Source organism: Aotus nancymaae, unplaced genomic scaffold (assembly GCF_030222135.1).
Source record: "Aotus nancymaae isolate 86718 unplaced genomic scaffold, 86718_ANA_hifiasm-v0.15.2.pri h1tg000053l, whole genome shotgun sequence".
Lineage (NCBI taxonomy): Eukaryota > Metazoa > Chordata > Mammalia > Primates > Aotidae > Aotus > Aotus nancymaae.
In genome coordinates this window covers 14,371,714-14,396,607 of record NW_026988467.1, presented here as the reverse complement: position 1 = coordinate 14,396,607, position 24,894 = coordinate 14,371,714, and the positions used below count along the sequence as shown (strand labels likewise).

At 50.8% G+C, this 24,894-nt stretch overlaps 1 protein-coding gene across 2 annotated transcripts in view; it reads right to left on the bottom strand.

The window, feature by feature from the left end:
* ARHGEF10L (Rho guanine nucleotide exchange factor 10 like) overlaps positions 1-24,894 on the bottom strand; it is a 177,960-nt gene that overhangs the window by 138,423 nt on the left and 14,643 nt on the right. The window contains exon 1 of one of the 2 annotated variants that reach the window (XM_064363357.1): positions 18,732-18,768. The exons of the other annotated variant lie outside the window; for it this stretch is intronic. The gene's annotated coding sequence lies outside the window, so the exon portion shown is untranslated. Of the gene's footprint in view, positions 1-18,731; positions 18,769-24,894 lie in introns of those variants that run through there. 2 annotated transcript variants of the gene reach the window in all.

The window sequence follows — 24,894 nt, the reverse complement described above, 5'->3', positions numbered from 1 at the left end:
CAACTGAGGGAGAAGGCCAGGGCCAAGAGAGGTGGCCCACAGACTGCCTCCCAGGCATGGCCATCCATGCCACTCAAGCAAATGAAGATTTCATTCCTCTTGTTTAGAGTTTTCTGATCTCAATCATAAGCCCAATGCAGAGAATAAGCCATCAGACCCAGTGAATCCTCCCAGCAGCCCTGGGGGGGTGTCAGTCCCCATTTCACAGATGATAAATCTGAGCTCAGAGCATTGAATCAGCCTGCCAAGGTCTCTACAATCAGTCAGAGGTAGGGGTGGGATTCCAAGCAGGTCTTCTGGCTCCAAGGCTAGTAAATACCCAACCCCTTCCAGCGTCCTGCCCGTCACAGGGCTGCCTCCAAAGCTCCACACCAAAGCTGCCTTGTGTCAACGCTTACCGTGTACCAGGATTGCACTAAGTGCTTTACCAGGGAGAACTCCTAATCGTCCCAACAACCATGTGAGGTAGGGATGTTATTATCCCCAACTGAGAAACTAAATTGAAACAGAAAGGCTGAGACACTTGCCCCAGGACACACCCGACAAGTGGCACAAGTGAGGATCTACAGCAGGCAGTCTGATACCAGAGACCCAGGCTCTTGAGGCTGCTGCATCCACCACTCTCCCCACATCATCATGCTCCCCCAACACCCCAGCTAAGGCCGGGCCCTGTGGGTTGCAGGAAATCCACTGGTAGGAAGGAGTCATCGGAAAGGAGTCATCGGCTTTCACGAATGCAATGGCTCCAATCTGCACAAGAAAAGAGCTGACAGCCGAGGAAGCTGAGGAAGGGCCCCTCAGCCCTCCCCTCCATTCTCCCTGCCCAGCCCAGGGAGCCTGTGACACAGTGTCGCCCCCTGCGTGCACCCTGCCTCTGGCCCCACAGAGCCACAGCTCCTCAGCAATGTTCACAGGGCATCCTTTCTGACTGATCTCCCTATTCACTGACAACTCATGTTGGCTAAGCATCTACCGTGGCCCAGGCCTCGTTGGGCCACTTGGAAAATCAAAGAGAACCTGAGCGTCAGGAGAGGAAGAGGTCCCCAGCTATGATGACCTGCCCTCCCAAAGGCAAGACCCTTCCTGGGCCTGGAAGCCATTCCTCACCTTATCTGCTTGGGTCACTCCCAAATACATTTTGCTTAGCACATGCAGCTGGCCTCAGAGCAGTCTCCCATGATGACCACTGGGACAGACAGCTGGACACTTGTCATTCTGAGCACCTAACACTCTGGACTGGAATCATTTGCTCAGTTTCCTGACAGCCCACTAGACCGTGAGTTTCTTGAGGGCAAGAATAATGCCTTTCATTTCTGTCTCTCCAATACCCAGGGCAGTCCTTAGCATTCTGAAGAAATTCAAGAGATGAGGGGTGGATGAGGGAGTAAATGTGTTGGTGGGTGGATCGATAGATAAATGAATGAGTAGGTGGATGGGTAGATAAATGGATGAATGGGTAGGTGAGTGGGTGGGTGGATGGATGGATGAGTTGGTAGGTGAGTGGATAGATGGATGGATGAATGGATGGATAGTTGGATGGATGGACGGACAGACAGATGGACAGACAGACGGGTAGACAGATGGACAGATGGTTGGATGGATACGTGGGTGGGTGGGTAAATGAATACGTAGACGAATGAATGGGTGAGTGGGTGGACGAGTGGGAGGGAGATTGGATGGATGACAGGAGAATATAAGTAGTGGCCAGAGGACACTGTGCCCAGGGCTCTATTTCAATGTGGAATTTACTAGAGCTCACAACCCAGGAATCCTAGCTTTGCCCCAAGTATTTAGTCTGACCCAGCCATTTTTCTAGCTATGTGTTTCCCCAGCCTGGCCAAGCATCCCTACGTAATCACTGTCTGTCTCCTTCACCAAGCCACAGAGCAGGTGACATAATGTCCGAGACTGTGTCTGGCCTTACAATTATGTTAGTCTTTCCCATGGGCCTAAGCCATTCCATCACAGCCCTCCAGAAATACTTGTTGAACGAATGATAAACAAATTAACAAAAGACCTAGGGAGTCTTTTAAACATGGGGATTCCTCAATCCCAGCCAAGATCTGCTGCTTCAGAATCTCCAAGGGTGAGGTTCAGGAATTCCTATTTTGTTCAAAAGCTTCCTAACAATTCTGACAATCAGCCAGGTTTGGGACACATCAGTGTGTGTGAAGAGGAGTCACCAGCCCTTCAAGGCTGTTACTGCCGGTGAGGGCATCCACTGAGCCCGTCACCAACCCTGAAAGGTTAGCATGTTCCTACACATTTTCTTTTTGGGTTTTTTTTTTGTTGTTGTTGTTGTTTGAGATGGAGTCTGGCTCTGTCACCCAGGCTGGAGTGCAGTGGCACAATCTTGGCTCACTACAACCTCTGCCTCCTGGGTTCGAGCAATTCTGCCTCAGCCCCCTGAGTAGCTGGGATTATAGGTCCACACCATCACACCCAGCTAATTTTTGTATTTTTAGTAGAGACAAGGTTTCACTATGTTGGTCAGGCTGGTCTCAAACTCCTGACCTCAAGTGATCCACCCACCTCAGCCTCCCAAAGTGCTGGGATTATAGGCATGAGCCACCATACCTGGCCACATTTTCTGTTTTTTTTCTTTTTTTAGAGACGGGGTCTTGCTATGTTGTCTGAGCTGGAGTGCAGTAGCTATTCACAAGCACAATCATAGCACACTGCAGCCTCTAACTCCTGGACTCAAGTGATCCTCCTGCCTCAGCCTCCCAAGTAGCTGAGACTATAGGTGAGTGCCTTTGTGCCCAGCCTTTCCTAAGGCTCAAAGAGTCTAACAGCCTTTTTCAAAAAGTGGTCCTTGAACTACTGACTTCAAAGCCACCTGAGTGAAGGGCTTTTTTTAAATGCAGATGCTAAGCTCCTGATACCAACCTATAAAACTAGAGTCTCTTGGGATGAGGCCCAAGAATCTGCCTTCTTAGCAGGATTGCCACATTAGCAGGCTTGTCACAGGCTCGCCTTCATGTATGAGAATTACTGGCTCTCGGTTCTCAGGGTGCTAGGCCACCTTCCTACATCTAGCATCTTCACACACACGTGCCTTCTGAGAGAGAAAAGTTCCTAATGGGGGAAACCTTGGAGGACCCCAAGAAACCCAGCAAACCAGGGTGAGGCCAAAAGGTACAAAATGTACCTATTCCTCCATTATGTAGTTCACAGAATGTCAGTCCTGAAGGGAACCGACAAATCACCAAGCCCAGGCCCTCATTTCACAGATGAGGAAACTGAGGTCCAGAGAGGGCTGTGCCTTGCCCAAGGTCATAAAAAAGTGAATGACAGAGCCGAGCTCACCCCTGTGCTCTCGCGTTCACCCCTGTGCTCCCAGGCTGCCCTGACCTAATTGGGAGGCTCAGTTCCTCCCTTGCCATCCTCCTTGCCTCCAAATATGCTCCCAGGTGAGCCAGGGTCCCTGGGAAGAGCCTTTGCAGGGCAGCTGTCTCTGCCCAAGACATATCAACCAGTCTTCCTGCCCCAATTAGGCAGGATGGCTCCAATTACAGGAGCCTGACTTTCCTCTCAGGAAGCCTCCTGCTGATAGAGCAACGGGTAGGGTACTCCAGGGTAGATGGGGACATGAGAAGCAAGAACAGGTAGTGGGGGGTTATGGTGTTGCTGACCCCAAAGCGGGGTTTACTGTCACAGCTCAGTAGACATGTCCCCTAAAACTCCATAGTCAGCCCACAGTGTCTGAATTTAAAAGTTTAAACAGGCTGAGCGTGGTGGCTCATGCCTATAATCCCAGCACTTTGGGAGGCCAAAGTGGGCGGATCACCTGAGGTCAGGAGTTCGAGACCAGCCTGACCAACATGGAGAAACCCCATCTCTACTCTAAAAAACAAAATTAGCTGGGCATGATGGCGTGTGCCTGTGATCTCAGCTACCCGGGAGGCTGAGGCAAGAGAATCACTTGAACTCAGAAGGCAGAGGTTGCAGAGAGCCGAGATCACGCCATTGCACTCTAGCCTAAGAGACAGAGCAAGAAAAAAAAGTTTAAGCAGTCCTAAGAAACAACTGACACCAGTGTTCCCAATCTGTATATTTGGGGAAACATTTGTGTCCTGAAATATGTTAATAGGTGCTCACTGGGAGAAAAAAAAAGGCATTTGATATTCAAAGAACAATGGAAAAACCACAGCAGAAGTCTCCCTGCTGGAGAATAACAATACTCCACATGTTAAAGGCACTGAGAAGTGCTGCAATTTCAGAATCTGCTTAAACCATGACACAGCTAAAGGAACTTGGAAGCTAAGAGGAGTCACATGCCTTGCGCAGAGTCATCCACCTAGGAAGAGGAGGAGGCGGGACTTGGGCACAGTCTACCCATATTGGCAACCAACATGCTTAATGTTTAGCAAAATGATTCCTTTATTGTTGCTCTTTGTTCTTGTTCTCCTGATTGGAGAAAGAGAAGGCAAACAGCACAGTGCCTGGGCGAAAGGTCATGCCCATGGATGCCCAAGATCGGGCACAGTGGCTCACGCCTCTAATCCCAGCACTTTGGAAGGGCAAGGCAGAAAGATCGCTTGAGCCCAGGAGTTTGCTACCAGCCTGGGCAAGATGGCGAAACCCCATCTCTACAAAAAAAATGCAAAAAGTAGCCAAGCATGTTGGCATGTGCCTGCAGCCCCAGTTACTCGGTAGGCTGAGGTGGGAGGATCACCTAAGCCCAGGAAATTGAGGCTGCAGTGAGCTGTGATCGTGCCACTATGTTCCAGTTTGGGCGGCAGAGCGAGACTCTGTCTCAAAGAAAAAAGAAAAGAAAAAAGAGGAGAGGAGGGGAGGGGAGGGGAGGGATGCCAGAAGGTGAAGCTGAGGATTCAGCCTCCCGAAATCCCTTTCTGTTGCTGGGTCTGGCACCATGGGCTGTGTGTCCTAGGGTAAGTCCCAGCGCCTCTGGGACTGAGACGTCCTATATGTGGATGAGATGATTCCCTGAAAACCCTTTTAGCTCTGTCATCTGACCCTCAGCTCCACTGTCTCCCTCCCTGCCAGCCGCGTCCTCTCCGTGGTCCCAAGTCCCCTTCTCTGTAAATAGCTGAGGCCTGCACTCTGGGCTGGGCTTTGAGGCAAGGCCGAGCTCTGGCCAGTGGTGGGCTAAGCACTGTTCCTCCCTGCCCTGCCCCTCACCATCCTCACTGTGACTCACCCGTTTAGTGTTTCCAGATCTGACTCAACATCATTTCTCAAGAGTGGATGAACTGGGTGGATTTTTGCATCTGCGGCCCGGGAGAACGGGTTTTGCAGAGAGCTCCAAGTGATGGGACGTGAGGTAGAGAGGCCGTACCCCCACGAGGAAGCACCTAGCAAATGTATCCTCTGCACTTCCTCTGGTCTTACAAGTCTAGCTTTCATATAAAAGCAATGTAACCACTTGACCCTAAAGGAAGTTAGCTAAACATTTTGTGTCTCAGTTCTCACATCTAACATGGAGCTATTCATACTCACCTCCCTGTTGAGTACGCAATCAAATAATACATGACACAGCCAGCGCAGTGCCTGGCACCCAGTGGTACTCAAGTAATAGTCATTATCACAAGCTACTATTAAACTATATATTTTTAAATTTATTTTTTAGGGACAGCGTCTCACTCTGCTGCCCAGGCTGGAGTGCAGTGGTGCCATCATAGCTCACTGCAGCCTCAACCTCCTGGGCTCAACCCATCCTTCCGCCCCAGCCTCCTGAGTAGCTGGGACTACAGGTGCACACCACCACACCTGGCTAATTTTTGTTTTTTGGTTTTTTTGTAAAGTTGGGGGTCTCACTATGTTGCCCAGGCTGGTCTTGAACTCCAGGGCTCAAGCAATGCTCCTGTCTCAGCCTCCCAAAGTGCTTGGATTACAGGCATGAGCCACCACCCTCAAACTACAGCCTATCAAACTACAGAGGGCTCACTGAATTGTTTCCTCACCTCAATCTCCCAGAGTCCCACAGGCAATAAGGGACAGAAAGCAGAAAAAAGTGGCAAATGTTTGACTCTTACAGATTCCTAGAAACCTGAAATCTTAACGCTTATGAATTATTAGAATTGGTAGAGACTTTCTCAATCTACCTATCTCATAGAAGAGGAAACTGAAGCTTACGGTAAAGGCAGGGGGCAAAATGAAATGCTGCCCAAGCTTTTCTGGCTTGTTCAAGGAAGAAGTGGGATTAGAACCCAGGTAACTGGCTCCCAGTCCAGTGCCCCTCTGAGGCCCTGGAGGAATGAAAAGAGAAGAAGGCCAGGAGTCTGGGATGCTGGGATCCTGGTCCCGGGTCTGCCCCAAGTGGCTACAAGATGACAAGCCAGGGGCTTAGGCCCACTGGAGCACTAAGGCTTTGTGAAGAAACTGAAGGGGTTGTAGGGATTGAGGTGTCCCAAAGTCGAGTGGGCAGAATGCTAGCACCCCACAGGATCCTATCAGGTGATTTGCCAAGGAAGGGACTCATGCTCAGCTGAACACAGTTTGACAGCGACCAGCAGGATTTCGGGGGAGGGCTCCAGAGTCAGATGGTCAGATTCAAATTCTGCCATTTACCAGCTGTGTGATCTCCCTGGAACCCTGTGTGACTTGGGGCAAATTATCTACCCTTTCTGTTCCTCAGCTGCGTCACCTGTAAAGTGAAGATAATAACCATCCATACCTCACAAGATGATAAGAGATTGAAACAAGAGGCCAGGCATGGTGGCTCACACCTATAATCACAGCACTTTGGGAGGCCAAGGCAAGCAGATCACTTGAGGTCAGGAGTTCAAGACCAGACTGGCCAATATGATGAAACCCCATCTCTACTAAAAACACACACACACACACACACACACACACACACACAAATTAGCCAGGGGTGCTTGCACGCACCTGTCGTCCCAGCTACTCGGGAGGCTGAGGCAAGAGAATCACTTGAACCCAGGAGGAGGAGGTTGCAGTGAGCCAAGATCACGCCACTGCACTCCAGCTTGGGTGATAGAGCAAGACTCCATCTCAAAAAAAAAAAACAGAGAGAAAAATTGAAACACGATCACGCATGGTACCTGGCACACTTCAGGCCTGCAGTAGACACTGGTTAGTATTTCAATCCTACTGCTCACATTTCATATTATCTCTATAGGTAAGAGAACCAAGACTCCAGAGAGGTGAGACACCAGCCCAAAATGACAGAGCTCATAGCGCACGGCTCTGGGAAATGCTCCCCATCTCTACCCTCCCCTCTCCCCGCCCTCTGCCAGGCATCTGTCCTCCCTAGCAGGGACTGCCTCCCTCACTGGCCTCATGTGACCTGTTAATCGAATCCTGCACCAGCCCGGTGGAGTTTTCCCATCACTCACTGGGGAGGAAGCAGATGCCCAGGAAACTGCTTAAATAACCCATGCAGCTCCCAGCTCCTCCTGCCCAGAAGCACCAACTGTTCTCTGAGACTGCAAAAAGGCAGTGTTTAAAGCCACACAGGGACCTGTGAACGGTGACCTTCAACTCAAGCCTCTAGTGAGCCCATCTCTGGGGTTGCTCACCACCCACTTTCACCCCTGGGAAGGACTGTGGTTGTTTCAGTTAGGAAACCAGTTCAGCCTGGATGCTTTGGCATGCTGTGCAACCTCAGGCAAGTTGTTTAACCTCTCTGACTCGGAAATCTTTTTGGAAAAGAAAAATGAGCAGAATTTGGGAAGGAGTAAGGAAACAGCAGCATTCAGAGAACGACCTAGGAATCAGAGGGCATTTTAACAGCCTTGAAAGCTTTCCCTGGTAACTCTCCTATCTCTTGCACTTCAATCTCTATCCCAAACAGAAAGTTCTAATCCCATCATTCTCTGGCTTGAAACACTTGACTGGCTCACAGGGCCGACAAGATAAAGTACAAGGCCCTTGTGCAAAGGACAGGGCTCCTCTGCAACACCCCCTGCACCTTCCCTGACATGGCCCTGCCCTTCCCTCCCCGCAGCCTAGGTACGTGCCTGGAATGCCTCCTGCTTCCTGACCCAACCCTGCCTTTTCCACTGCTGGGCTTGGACACTGCCCTGGGAAGCCTCCTTGGAGCCCCTCCACCTGTGCCAGGCACCGCCCACCCTTCAGCTGTTGCCCATCCACCTCCCCCACCAGACTAACGGCACCATCTCTTACTCATCTTGGAATCTCCAGTTCCTTGCCCAGTGCACAGCATTCAGCACGTGCTCAGTAAATATGTGTTGGAAGGAGAGGAATGCAAGGATGAAAACAAATTAACGAAACCACAAGCTTCAGTATCTTCCTCTGCAACATGGGAATGTTGTGGGCGAAGGAACTGGACTGACCCCTGGGTGTGGATCCTCACTCCCCGCGCAGCCAAGCACCTGCTGGCCGGTGCGCTGCGTCACCTCTGGGCCTCTTTCCCTCTCCGGAAAGTGAGAAGCATAACAGCACCTGCACCTCAGACTTATTGTGAGGACTCCAGGGGCCGATCCTCCCCAAGTGCTTCATTCAGTGCCTGGCACTGAAGGTAGGTTCCTTGCACTCATCCCCCTGCAGCTCCCAGGCTGCCCTCCCTGGCTCCTCCTCCTCCACCAGACTATAAGAGATCCCAGAGCTCCCCTCCCGGTGGAGGGATCTCTCCTCTGAACAGTCCCTCTGGGTGGTTACATCTGTCCCTTTTATATGTTAACAATGCCCAAGTTTGCATCTCCAGCCAGAGGATCTTGAGACCCCCTTGGACTTCTTTTGGGTTTTGGGGGCTTTTTTCTCTTTTTTGAGACAGTTTCACTCTCGTTGCCCAGGCTGGAGTACAATGGCACCGTCTCAGCTCCATGCAACCTCCGCCTCCCTGGTTTGAGTGATTCTCCTGCCTCAGCCTCCTGAGTAGCTGGGATTACAGGCACCCACCACCACCCCTGGCTAATTTTTGTATTTTGAGTAGAGACAGGGTTTCACCATGTTGGCCAGGCTGGTCTCAAACTCCCGACCTCAGGTGATCCACCCGCCTTGGCCTCCCAAAGTGCTGGGATTATAGACGTGAGCCACCGTGCCCAGCCTACCAGCAGCCTCTCACTGTGAACCTGCTCCAAACCTAACCCTCGGTTTCTCCAAAACCCATGCTCCTCACTCCCTCTTAACCATCTCGTTTAATGATACCACCACTCACTCAGATACTCAAAAGAAGAATCTAGAAGTCATGCTCAATTCTTCTCTTTCCCTCACCCCTCTGTACAATCCACCAGAAATTCCAGTTGATTCCCACTGATATATAACCCAAACCCAATACGTTTCTCCTATTTCACTGCCAAATGGGAACCTTTTCTCACCTTTCCTCTGGTTCCCAGCTCCACTCCTCTACCCTGGCTCTCTACAGCCAATTTTCCTCCCAGCACACACAGGATCTTTTGCAAAGGTAAATCAGTCACTCCCTGCCCTTGATCCCGCCAATGTTTGTAGCCTTGTTTGCTGGACTGTGGGTTATTGGAGCGTAAAACCTCACCTTATCTTTGTATCCATCCATCACCCCACAGCACTGAGTCAAGTACTTCCACATCATAGGCACTTGGTAAATTATTTTTTAATACATTATTGGAAAATGGTGAATTTCTTAACAGAGTTGTTACTAGCTAGAATCTTGAAACTATTTTTCATTAGTAAAGGTATTTATGGGGGCCAGGCGCAGTGGCTCACACCTGTAATCCCAGCACTTTGGGAGGCCAAGGCAGGTGGATCACCTGAGGTCGGAAGTTTGAGACCAGGCTGACTAACATGAAGAAACCCCAACTCTACTAAAATTACAAAAATTAGCCAGGCATGGTGGCACATGCTTGTAATCCCAGCTACTGGGGAGAGCAGAGAGAGGAGAATCACTTGGACCCAGGAGGTGGAGGTTGCAGTGAGCCAAGATCACACCACTGCACTCCAGCCTGGGTGACAAAGCAACACTCCCAAAAAAAACAAAAACAAAAAGACCCAAAGGGCAAGGTTAATGTCAGCCTGCTCACTGTTGTAACTGACAAAGATCAGAATATGCCATCCCAGGGGCAGACATGGTGGTTCACACCTATAGTCCCGGCACTTTGGGAGGCTGAGGCAGGAGGATCATTTGATGTCAGGAGTTTGAGACCAGCCTGGCCAAAATGGTGAAACACTGACTCTACTAAAATTACAAAAATTAGCTGGGGGGTGGTAGTATGCACCAGTAATCCCTGCTATGCAGGAGGCTGAGGCAGGAGAATCACTTGAACCCTGGAGGTGGAGGTTGCAGTAAGCCAAGATCACACCATTGCACTCCAGCCTGGGCGACAGAGCACTGTCTCCAAAAAAAAAAAAGGGCCAGATTTGGTGGCTCACACCTGTAACCCCAGTACTTTGGGAGGCTGAGGCAGGTGGATCACCTGAGGCCGGGAGCTTGAGAATAGCCTAACCAACATGGAGAAACCCTGTCTCTACTAAAAATACAAAATTAACTGGGTGTGATGGCACATGCCTGTAGTGAGCTGAGATCACACCACCACACTCCAGCCTAAGCAACAAGAGCAAAACTCCATCTCAAAAAAAAAAAAAAGAATTCTTTAGATCTCAAGGTACTTGAGCAGCAGCAGATGCGGGAAGAACTCTCTGCCTAAAAGCAGGATATAAATTTCCCTTTGTAAAGGTGACATAAATTCCCATTTGCAAAGGTGTGCCCCTTTCCCTTACTTTATCTACACAACAAACTTTATTAAACCACCCATATCTACCACACATTTCCTAGTGACTTTCCTGAAATTTACTGCTCCCCCCTCCCAAGAGTCCAATCCTTTTCTTTTGTAGCCTCACTTCTCCACAATTTATCGCCCTTTGTTAAAGTGGTATGTAAACTCCTGGGTCTAACTGCCTCTTTGGGTTTTCATTTCTTTTCTATGGAGTAAAAAAAGAAAAAAGAAAGTAACATTAAACAAAATCTGTATGCTTTTTCTCCTATTAATCTGTCTCTGTCAGTTTAATTCATAGGCTCAATCACAGAACCTAACAGAGCAGAGGAAAAGGTGTTCCTCTCCTATGTGACAAAAGCCAACATTGCTAAGCTGTGACCTGGGCCAGACACTATTATGCACATCCCACTTGCACTTTCTTTTAAATGCCCATGCCTTATGACACAGCTACGAGTGTTATCCCCATTCTACAGATGAGAAAACTGAGATAACAGGAGGGTCAAGTGAGTTGCCCAAGGCCCAACAAAGAAAGAGCCCCGGAAGGGAGCAGGGTACCCCTCTACTCCCAGAGCCCAGAACAGCCTCTCCCTTTGTGGGCCCTAAATAGATAACTTGCCGAATGAGCAAATGAATCACTGAATACATGAATGATATGCACCACGATATTAAGAGAGGCTGTCTTTAGGTGGTAAATGATTTCCATTTTCTTCTCTCTGCATTTCCTCTGTGTTTTCTTCAGTGGTCCTGCAATACGTGTATAACTTAAAGTAAAACAAATGCCTATTTTAAAAGAAATTCAAAGGTTGTAGATAATGTCTAGGTTCAGGAATATTTTTCTTCAATTTCCGGAGACTGTTATTTTCCTACTTAATTTAACCATTGTTTTTCTAGTGAAATTGAATAAAAAGCCCACATTTCCAAAGCTCACTCCAAGTCTGCCCACTTCAAACAATGAAGAGAGGGGAGTAATGAGAGCTGGCTCCTGCCTTGTATGCTAATGGCCAGGATTCTGGGATGCATACCAATCAGCCAGCGGGACTCTTGCAGAGAGGAGGGCACTCTGGGGCCAGGCTCTCCAGGAGAAACAGGGGTTCCAAAACTCAGAAATGGCACCTCATCTTGGGCCCAACATGCCAACATGGGCTGGCACCATCAAAAACCACTTGCACTGCCCGGGACTGGGGATGTATCTGCAAGAAGGTGGTGTTGGGGCCTGGTCTGAGACCACCCTCTCAGCCAACAGGCCAGTGGGAAGACAAACCCCAGGCAGGAAGCGCAGTGCTGGCTCGAACCAAGAGGTGGGCAGACCCTGGGCCTGTGGCCAAGAGGTCAACTGTCCTTCGCAATTTTCCACGGCATATGGGCACTGCTGCTAGGGACCGTCAAAGGCACAGCCAGGTCAGGCCCTGGGAAGGTTGGAGAGATAGGACTCTGGGGCAAGCAGAATGTGGTGCCCCTGTTGCATCTACCTCTTGGTTGCACGACCCTAGGCAAGTTCAACAGAGGCAAAACAGAGATAATGATGTACCCCACCTCAGAGTAGCTGAGAACTGAGCAAGCTCCCTGGAGCCATGCACTCCCAAGGTGCTTGCCACTCTGCAATTATGAGCCATTAGTATTAGCTCTCTCCTGACACCAGGACAAGGGGGCCCATGAGGGTACCAGAGTTCCATTCTCAGCCTTGACCCTGAGCTACAGGGTGACGAAGTGACAAACCCAGCTATGACCAGACTGGATCTCACCAACACTGAATTTTAAAAAAAAACACACATTGGCCGGGTACGGTGGCTCAAGCCTGTAATCTCAGCACTTTGGGAGGCTGAGGCAGGCACATAAGGTCAGGAGTTCAAGACTGGCCTGACCAACATGAAGAAACCCTGTCTCTACTAAAAATACAAAAGTAGCTGGGCATGGTGGCTCATGCCTGCAATCCTACCTACTCAGGAGACTGAGGTAGGAGAATCACTTGAACCCGAGAGGCAGAGGTTGCGGTGAGCCGAGATCATGCCACTGCACTCCAGCCTGGGCAACAAGAGTGAAACTCTGTCTCAAAACACACACACACATTAACTCCAAACTAAGAATGGCAAAGTGTGCTGAGATTCCAGGCATGTGACTAATCTCTTCCTCCCCTCCCCAAAGGGAAAAAGAAAACCGCATAAAGGAGGGGAGCGTGGAACCAAAGAAAGACCTCAGGGCCTGCTAGGTTCGAATCCTGCCACTTACAAACACAGTGCCCTTGGATACGTCTCTGAGACTCAATTTTCTCATCTATAAGATGGGAAAATAGGACCTACTTGCAGGATCGGCATGGAAATTAAATTAACTGATTCATGAAAAATATCTGGCACATACAGGCATAAAGTAAAAATCAGCTGCCTTTAAACACACAAGCTCTCAATTATCTGCCTAAATGAAGGATAGAAGTAGCTTTTCTGGTATCATTAGCAGTGGTGGGAGAACAGGAGACTCCTCTTCCCAATTAAGTTTTGTTTGGCTTGATATTAACATGGATATGTTTTTGAGAATCCACCAGCCACAGATGCAGGGGCTGGAACAGCAGCAAGCTTTAGGGACAGCAGGAAACTACCAAGAAACCTTAAAGATTTTCAGGGAAGCAGTGTGATTCACACTGCACAGGGCCCCTGACAGGGGAGGTCTGGCAGCCTTCCCTTGCTGGCACCCAGATGACATCATGGCCCCTGACTTGAGGAAGATTCAGTGCTTCCCCTGTTCTGTTTCAAGCCTGCAGATTTTTGTTTCACCTGACACCAGAGCCAGACTGAACTCTCAAGTGCCTCTAAGCCTTTGCACGTGCTGTTCCTTCTGGGTAGAAAAAACACACATTAACTCCCCTGGGTAGAAGGAACAGCATGTGCAAAGGCTCAGAGGCAGGAACTGTTTCCCTCTCCCTACCCCATTCCCCTGCTACACTCTGCACCCCCTCCACTGTATGTAACTGTGCACATGTCCATCTCCCACCCAGAGATCACAGGCTGTACAAGAGCAACCATCTGCCTCTACTCTCTCAAGCAGGCTCTGAATCCATATGGACAGGTCATGCCCACTGTTGCCTATGCCAGCTCTAGCCACCCATGCCCTGGACATCACACCCCCACGAGCCCCAAACTACTTAACTTGTCCACAATCGGTCCTCAGACACCACTGCTGCTTTTCCTCCGAGATGCCTGGGTCATCCTGAATAGGGTCACTCAATGGCAAAGCCAGCTCTCAATTAACTGAATCTCCTTCTTGTCCCATTTCCCCTCTTGCTGGTGCGTGGTAACAACTCGCATGCTGGAGTGGAGAGCTCCTGCAATTTGAGGACAATTTACAACCTCGATCCCCACAGCAGGCCCTGCCCACAGCTGCCCCTCAGCCATAAGGACAGTAAGATCAGTGCTGGAGCGACTTCACACCAAAATGTAAGTTCAAGGGGAGGGACTGAGTTGCTCATTGCTGGAGCCCCAGTGGTGTGCTGGTAAACAGGCTCTTCAGGGGAATAGACTCTGATTTGCAGTGTTTGCCAATTTCTGTGGTATAAAAACTCTCACTGTGGCCAACTTCAAGATGCCAACATGACATCACTGAATGGAGTTGAGAAGAGATATGGAGCAGCACAGCACTATGTGCATTACACACACACACACACACACACACACACACACACACTGATATGGTTTGGCTGTGTCCCCACCCAAATCTCATCTTGAATTGTAGCTCTCATATCCCCAAATGTCATGGGAGGGACCCGGTGGGAGGTAACTGACTCACAGGCGGGTTTTCCCCATACTGCTCTCGTAATAGTGAATGAGTCTCCCGAGATCTGATGGTTTTATTAAGGGTAGTACCCCTGCACACACTCTCTTGCCTGCCACCATGTAAGACGTGCCTTTGCTCCTTCTTCAGTTTCCATCATGACTGTGAGGCCTCCTCAGCCACATGGAAATGTTAGTCCATTTAACTTCTTTTTCTTTACAAATTACCCAGTCTTGGGTCATTTCCTTATAGCAGTATGAAAAAGAACTAATACACCCCCCAACACACACACGTGTGTGCACGCGTGTGCACACACACACACACACACACACACACAAAGCAGCAAATAACCACAAATGCACAGGTAATAAAATATAATACAATGATTAGGAAAAAAAGTTGAGTATTTATATTTTATAAAATATAATTTATGGCCCAGGCACAGAGGCTCATGCCTGTAATCCTAGCACTTTGGGAGGCTGAAGTGGGCAGATCATCTGAGTTCAGGAGTTTGAGACTAGCCTGGCCAACATAGTGAAACCCTGTTTCTACTAAAAATACAAAAATTAGCCAGGCATGGTGGTGGGCACCTGTAATCCTAGCTACTCAGGAGGCTGAGGCATGAGAATCACTTGAACCCAGGAGGCAGAGGTTGCAGTGAGCCGAGATCACACCACTGCACTCCAGCCTGAGCAACAAAAACTACATCTCAAAAATATATATATGTGTGTGTATATATATATACACACATATATATATACAAAATGTATGTGTGTATATATATGTACACACACATATATACAAAATTTGGAGTCAGGCACAGTGGCTCATGCCTGTAATCCCAGCACTTTGGGAGGCCAAGGCAGGTGGATCACCTGAGGTCAGGAGTTCAAGACCAGCCTTGGCCAACATGGTGAACCCCCATCTGTACTAAAATACAAAAAATTTGCCAGGTGTGGTGGTGGGCACCTGTAATCCCAGCTACTGTAATCCCAGAGGTTGAGGCAGAAGAATCTCTTCAACCCGGGAGGCGAGGTTGCAGTGGGCCAAGATTGCACCACGACACTCCAACCTGGGCAACAAGAGTGAAACTCTGTCTCAAAAAATATATAATTTACCTAATGACAAATATATATACTCAAAATTTTTCATAATGGCTGTGTTTAACAACCGGCTCATAACATTCCTAAAATTTAGCAATCAGCTCTTCAGTGTAGGTATGAGCTGACTCCCAACTGAGCACTGCCCAGGACTCAGCAGAGGCTCTGTAAGGACCAGCCACTCCTGGGCGTTGCCTTAGACCAGGGTCCCGAAGGAAAATGGCTCTAATGCTCTCCACTGAGGCAGAGAGACCAAGAACTCTCTGGGACACAGGGCAAGGAAGGTGCTGAGCTGGGCCCAAAGTGGCACCATGGGGTGGAACAACAACTTTGGCACACAGTTGTTAAAGAGCCCGATTCTCTCCTGGACTTCAGACCCCTTGAGGGCAAGAACAGTGACTCATTCACCATTGTCTAGCCGGGTGACAGGAATGCAAAAGGCACTGGAGGCAGTTGTGCAGAAGAAAGCAAGGACTGAGTGGCCACGGGGTCCCAAGCTGAGTGCTGGCTCCTTCACTGACTCGCTTCAGCAGTGGGCTTCAGCAGTCACTTCAATGCTGTGTGCTCATCTTCCTCATCTGTAAAATGGGTATGAACCCATCCTTCTGCCTAATTACTAGGGTGTTGTCAAAACAAAGAGATAGCAGATATGAAAGTGCAATATAAATCCACGCTATTATTATCTTATCATGGCATATATATCACTTACTTTATCTTTTCAAAATTAATCTAAGAAGATTACATGTATTCTTTCCACTCTGTTCCTTCTCAGGGCATAAGAGGTACATGCTTAGAGCATCTAGCCCGGCACCTGGCACTCAGCATATATTATAAATCCAAGTAACAGTACACTTTCCTCACATATATATATTTTACGACATGGTCTCCTTCTGTCACTTAGGCAGATTGTGCAGTGGCACAATCACAGCTCACTGCAGCCTCAAACTCCCAGGCTCATGTGATCCTCACATCTCAACCTCCTGAGTTGCTGGGACTACAGGCATGCACTACCACATCCAGTTAATTTTTAAAAATTTTTGTAGAGATGTGGTCTCCCATGTTGCCCAGGCTGGTCCCGAACACCTGGGCTCAAGTGATCCTCCCACCTGAGCCTCCCAAAGTGCTGGGATTACAAACATGAGCCACCATGCTGAATCTTTTTTTTTTTTTCCTTTTGAGACAGAGTCTCATTCTGTCACCCAGGCTGGAGTGCAGTGGCACAATCTCCGCTCACTGTAACTTCTGCCACCCGAGTTCACGTGACCCTCCCTCCTCAGCCTCCCAAGTAGCTAGGATTACAGACATGCATCACCACACCGGCTAATTGTTGTTTTTGTTTCTGTTTTGAGATGGAGTTTCGCTCTTGTCACCTAGTCTGGAGTGCAATGGTACGATCTTGGCTCACTGCAACCTGCACCTCCCGAGTTCAAGAGATTGTCCTGTCTCAGGCTCCGAGTAGTTGGGACTACAGGCATGCACCACTACACCCAGCTAATTTTGTATTTTTAGTAGAGACAAGGTTTCACCATGTTAGCCAGGCTGATCTCAAACTCCTGACCTCAAGTGATCCACCCACCTCGGCCTTCCAAAGTGCTGGGATTACAGGCATGAGCCACGGCACCCAACCTCCTCTTATATACTAGCCTGGTACCTGGACCCCAGAGCAGTCCACCAGCTTTCTCCACTCCTCGGACTTCTCCAGAGTTAAAACTTGGAACAGAACTTAGGAACCATTAGTTGTTGGACATTCGCTGATTCAGCAACTATGTGTAGAACACCCACTATGCACTAGGCACTGTTCTGAGCTGTGATCAAGGACAGACATGGTCCCTGCTCCACTGGAAGGTGTAAAAAAGCCCCCTGCCCCCACGACTTAGGCAAGAACCCTAAAAGCATTGGGGCTAGCCTGGCTCACTGAAGAGGAAGTAGCTCCTGAGTGAGAAATCAGAGAGGTGAAGGATGGGACCCACTTCCTGGATAGAGAGAACAGCCAGCAGAAGGTCTCGGGTGGAAGGGGAAGGGACAGGGGACCTCAGGAAGGCAAAGGCCTAGAGGCAGAGTGAGCATCAGATTCGGGCACCACAGGAAGCCTTACAAGAGGTTCTGAGCTTCACCCTGAGGGCCCAAGGAAGGTGAAGGGCAGTCCCTACCCCACAGTCACAGGGAGCTTGGAGATTTCCTGAGGCTGACCTGCTTTCTAGTCTGTGTGCCTAGGGCCTGAACACTACTGGGAGCACAGTGCTCTGCGGATGCCGGGAAGAGCTGTGCATTTTAATGAGCCCGCATAACCTGCCCTCACTCCCCAGAATCTGAGGAAGAGCAGATGGGGCTCCCGACCGGGGGCGTGGCTTCCCAGTAGCATCCCTAAGGGAAGCCAAGGACTTTGGGGCAGCAGCTGAGCTCCAAAGCCAGTGGGAAGTACAGCCCACCAGCCACCACCTCTCTGCTTGGCACTGAACAACTCAGGGCCTCCTGGCTTTCAGGGCCAAAGGAAGATTCAAGAGCCCTGCCCCAGGGCCCCACTTTGGGAGAGGGAGGAAGAATTATCCACACGCTCCCTACAATCAGGCCTGCGCTCGGTCTCAGAGGCCATCCCAGGGACTCCGGGGAGGCTGGTCTTCATCTTCAGTAGGACCCTCCCTGACACATGTCCCTGTTCCGGGGAGGATCCAGGACTGGCCCAGCTCCGCAGCCACGGCCTCCGGCTGACCCGGCCTCCTCTCCTCCCAGTCTCCTCCTGCGGGAGGCCGTCCGGTTCCGCCTCTGGGCGGGGGTCCAGGGTGGGAGAGGCTGACTTACAACAGAGGCGACAAGGGCACTCCCTGACTTCACCGGATCCTGGGGACCCCCAAGGCCAGCGCAGGAGAAAGTGGACCACAGGGGAAAGTGAGGCACAGGGTGGGGGCGGCGGTTCCCAAACTGTCCTGACCCCAACCGGCTGGAGCCCCCTCCCCCCACACACAAACTCACACTCACGGGCTGAAGCACAAAGGCTACTCGCCCTGGTAACCAGCACTCCAGTGACACAGGAGAGACCCACACAGACAGGAGAGGCGGGCTCGGGGCTCTCACACCCAGACACCGGGACACAGCGGCGGACACGGCCCCCTCCGGCCCACGGCGACACCCCGGACACCGGGAGGACCCCGGCGCCTGGAGCGCCTCCCCCGCACTCGCAGACTCAGGACTCGCAAGGATCGCGCGGAGGCCGGGCCCGCGGGCCGCGTTCACTCACCCGCCTGGGCCGCCCGGGCCCGCGCCTTTGTCGTCCGCGCCGCTCTCACAAAGGCGCCCGGCGGCCGGCGCCGCGCCTCCAGCTCCACAGGCCGCCGCGGGCGCCCATGGCCGGGACGGCGCCCCCACCGCCGCCGCCGCCGCCGCCGCCGCCGCCGCCGCCCGAGCCAATGGCCGCGCCGCCCGCCCGCCCACCGGGACTGCGCCCGCGCCCGCCTAGCTCCGAGGCCTGGTCCCGCCGCCTCCGCCGCCGCCGAGCGCGATGCGGCGCCGCCCCCGCCCGCCCGGTCCCGGGGCGCTGCGGCTGAGGTCACCGCTTAACCCCTGGTGGCCGGGACCGGGGCCGGGGCCGGGGCCGGGGCCGCCGCGCCCCCTCCGGGCTCCGAGCACGCTGCGAGGGAGACCGGGCCTCCCCGACCTGCCGCGAGCCCCCGGCGGTCCCGGCAGCCCACCCAGCCCCCCACAGCACAGGGGGGAAACTGAGGCTCTCGGGGATGGGGCTGGGCCCGAGCCACAGGGCGACCTCCTCGCTCCGTCACCCACCCGGCGTCCCGCTTCCCGCCTCCTAGTTCTCCCACCCCGCGCTCCCACACACCATCTCCCTTCCCCGTTCCCCTACGGGGAGATCCCGCGGGCGCGCGGGCGCAGGGGGTGCCAGCTTCTCCTCCCTCACTTCAACCTCTTGCCCTGAGGTTCCCCCAAAAGGGTGAGAGATTCCTTTGCCGGCCCCAAGGGAAACCCTAGAGGAGTGACCTTCCCCCCCACGGCCACCTCCTGCCCCCCTCCCCCCACGCCATGGCAACAAGGGGAGCCTTGTAGACCTGCAACCTAACCTCCAAGAACAACCCTGGTGGGTTCAGACATTGGCGGTTTTGAGACTGGCAACACCCCAGTGATGTAGCCCCATTTTCCCCAGGAGAAAACTGAGGCTCAGAACTGTGAGTAACTTGGCAAAGCTCACTGAGCATCAAAGTGCTGGGGCTGAGATCCTCGCACTCCTCTGCCTTTGCAGCCCCAAAGCTGCCAGACACTAGGTACTCCCTCCTGAAATTCCGAAGAGGGCCTCTGGATATGATGCAATTAATTACAGTTATCAGGTCATTAATTAAGATTATCCCCGTTGTTGTTAAACACTCCCCCGCTACCTCTCTATTTACAAGGAAATTCACACGTGGGCTTATCAGCAATTATTCCTGGGTTGATAATGATAAGTTATGCAGCTTCCAAAGGGTACAGGTGCACGTAAGGTTGAAATCATTTTCAGCTTGTGTTCCTCACAGCCTACAGCCGGCAAAAACATTTTTTTTTTTTTTAACTACTCCCTATTTGTCAGGCACCAGCCTCAGGGGCTACCAATGAGACAAGGAACCAGACAGACCCAGTCCTGCCCCCTCGTCGCTCATAGGCTTAGGAGAAGACGCAGATAAACAGACGGCTACAGTGCAGTGAGACAAGCCACACAGGCCACGCTCTGAAATCATCTTATTCGCCGACTTGTTGGTTTGTTTATTGTCTCTTTCCACACAAGAACACAGGCACCATAGAGTCCTCCTGAGCCCCGGGCTAGGGCAGCACTGGCTCATTTTAAGTAGGCAGTAGATATTCTTTGAGCACTTTTACTCTGTTCCAGACGTCGTTCTAGGCCCGCAGGAGACATCAGTGAACACAACAGGCATGGCCTCTGTCCTGGTGTGAATAAATGATGGCAGGACAGCAGATAGGAGAGTTTGGGGGATGCTAGCAAAGCAGGAAGAACACTTCTGATGACCACTGAGTGGCCTCAGGGCTCGTGGCATTAAGCTTTGGACCAGAACATGGACTTCGGGGTCCTGCTGTCATATAGCCAGAGCCAACAAGTACACACCCCAGACCTGCATTGCAGTCTTTCACAATTTACTCCACCCCCTTCCTTGGCTATCTTTTCTTTTTTTTTTTTTTAAGAGGCTGTGTCTTCCTCTGTGGCTCAGGCTGGTTCAATCAGTTCACTTTAACCTCAAACTCCTGGGCTCAAGCGATCCTCCTACCTCAGTTTCCCAAGTAGTTGGCACTACAGGCCACCATGCCTGGCTAATTTTTTTTTTTTTTTTTTTGGTAGAGATGGTGATCTTACTATGTTGTCCAGGCTGGTCTTGAACTCCTGGGCTAAATAGATCATCCCATCTCAGACTCCCAAAGTGCTGGGATTACAGGTGTGAGCCACCATGCCTGGACTCCTTTATTATCTCATTTCCCATCTGATCCTGAAATGTCTGAGTACCTTCTTTGGTGTACTAAGTCTTACTCTCCCCTCCCAGAACCATCACAAGACCCAGAATCCCCAGGAGGCCTCCAGCGTTCCCTGACCTCCCCCTCCTCTGAGCTCCAAAGCACCTAATCCTTTTGTTATAATTTGGCTCTGAGGGCAGCTATGATCCAGCCTTGAGGTCAGGGTCCATACCGCAGACTCCCATCGCACCCTCAGAGCCCAGCACAGGTTACAGGCACACTCTTTAGAGGATCGTAATGGATTCTAAAGGACACCCTCGAACCCTTATCAATAAAACCCTCTGGGTCTAGGGTTGCAAACCACCTGCTTATAAAACAAATTGAGTCTGCAGAAGCATTTTGTTTTGCCTTCATTGATTTTGTTGTTGTTGTTAGTTGCCAACATTTAATCATTGGGAGATTTCCCATAAAAAGTCAGATTGCAGCCAGAAGCAGCGGCGCAGGCCTGGAATCCCAGCAATTTAGGAGGCCAAGGTGGGAGGATCGCTTGAGGCTAGGAGTTTTAGACCAGCCTGGGCAACATAGGGAGACCCCTCATCTCTACAAAAATTTTTAAAAAAAAGAAACCTAGCCAGTGTGGTAGTACATGCCTGTAGTCCCAGCTACCCAGATGCCTGAGGTGGGAAGATCGCTTGGGCCCAGGAGTTTGCGGCTGCAGGAGCCACGATCACACCACTTCACTCCAGCCTAGGCAATAGCATGACCCTGCCTCTGAAAAAAAATAAAATAAAAAGCCAGATTTCTAGCCTCTCTTAACAAATCTGAAGATCTGGTAATGCCAGGTCCACATTCCCCCAGGGCCACACTCTGCAGGCCCCCAGGAGTCGTGGCCCTTTAGACACGGGCTATGTTCTCCCCTTGCCAACGTCCCTCTCAGCCCTCTGTCACGCCTCTGACTTTGAGCCCCTCCTCTGTAATTTAGTGTTTTGATTTCATTTTTCCTCTACTCTACACTTTTTTTTTTTTTTTGAGGCAGAGTCTTGCTCGGTCACCCAGGCTGGAATGAAGTGGCGCGATCTCAGCTCACTGCAACCTCCAACCCCCGGGTTCAAGTGATTCTTCTGCCTCAGGCTCCTGAGTAGCTGGGACTACAGGCACGTGCCACCACGCCTGGCTAATTTTTGTATTTTTTTTTTTTTTTGAGACAGAGTTATGCTCTGTTGCCAGGCACCAGGCTGGAGTGCAGTGTCGCAATCTCAGCTCACTGTAACCTCCGCCTCCCAGGTTCAAGCAATTCTCCTGCCACAGCCTTCCCGAGTAGCTGGGACTACAGGCATGCACCACCATGCCCAGTTAATTTTTGTATTTTAGTAGAGACAGGGTTTCATCATGTTGGCCAGCATGGTCTCTATCTCTTGACCTGCCTCGGCCTCCCAAAGTGCTGGAATTACAGGCGTAAGCCACTGCGCCTGGCTAATTTTTGCTTTTTTAATAGAGACGGGGTTTCACCATATTGGCCAGGCTGGTCTCGAACTGCTGACCTCGTCATTTGCCTGCCTCAGCCTCCCAAAGTGCTGGGAAGATAGGCGTGAGCCACCGATCCCGGGCTACTCTCCACTTATGTGAGGAAGAATCGTATCATTTGTCTATTTTGGCTTTTGTTGCCAATGCTTTTGGTGTTTTGGTTGTGAAGTCCTTGCCTACACCTATGTCCTGAATGGTTTTGCCTAGGTATTCTTCTAGGGTTTTTATGGTGTTGGGGCTTATGTTTAAGTCTTTAATCCATCTAGAGTTAATTTTAGTGTAGGGTGTCAGGAAGGGGTCCAGTTTCTGCTTTCTGCATATGGCTAGCCAGTTTTCCCAACACCATTTATTAAACAGGGACTCCTTTCCCCATTGCTTGTGGAAATAGGGGAGGGACAGCCGGGGGTGGGGAGTTGGGGAGAGATAGCATGGGGAGAAATGCCAGATATAGATGATGGGGAGGAAGGCAGCAAATCACACTGCTATGTGTGTACCTATGCAACAATCTTACATGTTCTTCACATGTACCCCAAAACCTAAAATGCAATTAAAAAAAAAAAAAGAATCGTATCAAGAAACACATGCTGGAAAAGAAATAACCCTGCAGCCCTCACAGTCCGGGCTGGCCCTCAGAAGGCCACATCCTCACGTACTCCTGACATGTACATGCCTCTTAGCTCTCACTTCCCCAGATGCACATTCTTTTTTTCCTTTTTTTTTTTTTTGGAGATAGAGTCTTGCTCTGTCACTGAAGCCAGGGTGCAATGATGCAATCTTAGCTCATTGCTACCTCCTACCACAGCCTCCTGAGTAACTGAGACTACAGGCACAAATTGTCATGCCCTGCTAATTTTTGTATTTTTTTTGTAGAGATGGGGTTTTGCCATGTTGCGCAGGCTGGTCTTGAACTCCTGGGCTCAAATGATCCTCCCACTTTGGCCTCCCAGAGTGCCAGGATTATAGGTGTCAGCCCCCGTGCCCTGCCCCAGCTGCACAGTCTAAGCTCCACAGCACAAATGAATGCACAGGTATTTCTCTGAGCCTTTGCCCTCGGCTGGAATACCCCCGACTACTCCATCCCCAGACACTACAGCTAACTGCTTTTCAGTGCTGTCAACATAAATAGCACCTTCTCAGGGAGCTCTTCCCAAGGACTCTCATCCTAGGCCCCGTGCCCCTACACAACCTGCATTCCCTGGTCCGTGTGCCCAGCCTACCACGTGTGGTGGCATGTTTGCCCCATCTTCCCCCCGGACTGTGAGTCCACGGAGGCTGGAGTCTGCTGTCTCATTCTGGGTGGTATCCCCAGCACCTGCTCCAGAACCTGGTGCAGCGCAGACACGAGACAAACATGTGCTGAATAGATGAGTGGATGGGCTTCAACAGCCACAAAAAGAACAAAAAGCATTTCTGGGAACATTTCCATGTCCCAGAACATTCAATTAACCAGAATTACCCACTCACTGAGCACTCTGGTGAGGGCAGGATTTATTGTGTAAGCAGAATCATCAATGATACATTACATCTGGATGGGACTCAGGAGTCTGTCCTCCTTGTCTCCACTGCTGCCCTGGGGAAGAGGGAATGAGGGCGTACAGGTGTGGTATTTCCCATTGGCCGGAGAGGCTAGGTGACTTGTCCAAGGTTGCTCAGCAATCTGGTGACAAAGCCAAGATGGGGACCCAGAGTTCCTGTTTCTGCCCTCCCAGTCTAGCCGCCCTCCCAACAGTCAACTCCATAGTGCAGGGGTCCCCAACCCCCACACCATGGACCAGCACCAGTCTGTGGCCTGTTAGGAACCTGGCCACACAGCAGGAGGTGAGTGGCAGGTAAGCGAAGCTTCATCTGTATTTAAAGTCACTCCCATCGCTCGAATTGCCACCTGAGCTCCGCCTCCTGTCAGATCAGCAGCGGCATCAGATGCTCATAGGAGTTCAAACCCTATTGTGAACTGTACAGATGAAGGATCTAGGCTGCATGCTTCTCATGAGAATCTAATGCCTGATGATCGGTCACTGTCTCCCATCACTCCCAGATGGGACCATCTAGTTGCAGGAAAACAAGCTCAGGGCTCCCCTGATTCTACATGATGGTGAGTTGTAGAATTATTTCATTAGATATTACAATGTAATAATCATAACAATAAAGTGCATAATAAATGTAATGTAATCATCCCGAAACCATCCTCACCCCCATCCATGGAAAAATTGTCTTCCACAAAACCAGTCCCTCATGTCAAAAAGTTTGAGGACCTCTGCCAAAGTAGATCAAAGAGAAAGTGGCCAGGCATGGTGGTTCGCATCTGTAATCCCAGCACTTTGGGAGGCCAAGGCAGACGGATCAGCTGAGGTCAGGAGTTTGAGACCAGTCTGGCCAACATGGTGAAACCCTGTCTCTACTAAAAGAGAATCTCTACAAACACTAGCCAGGTATGG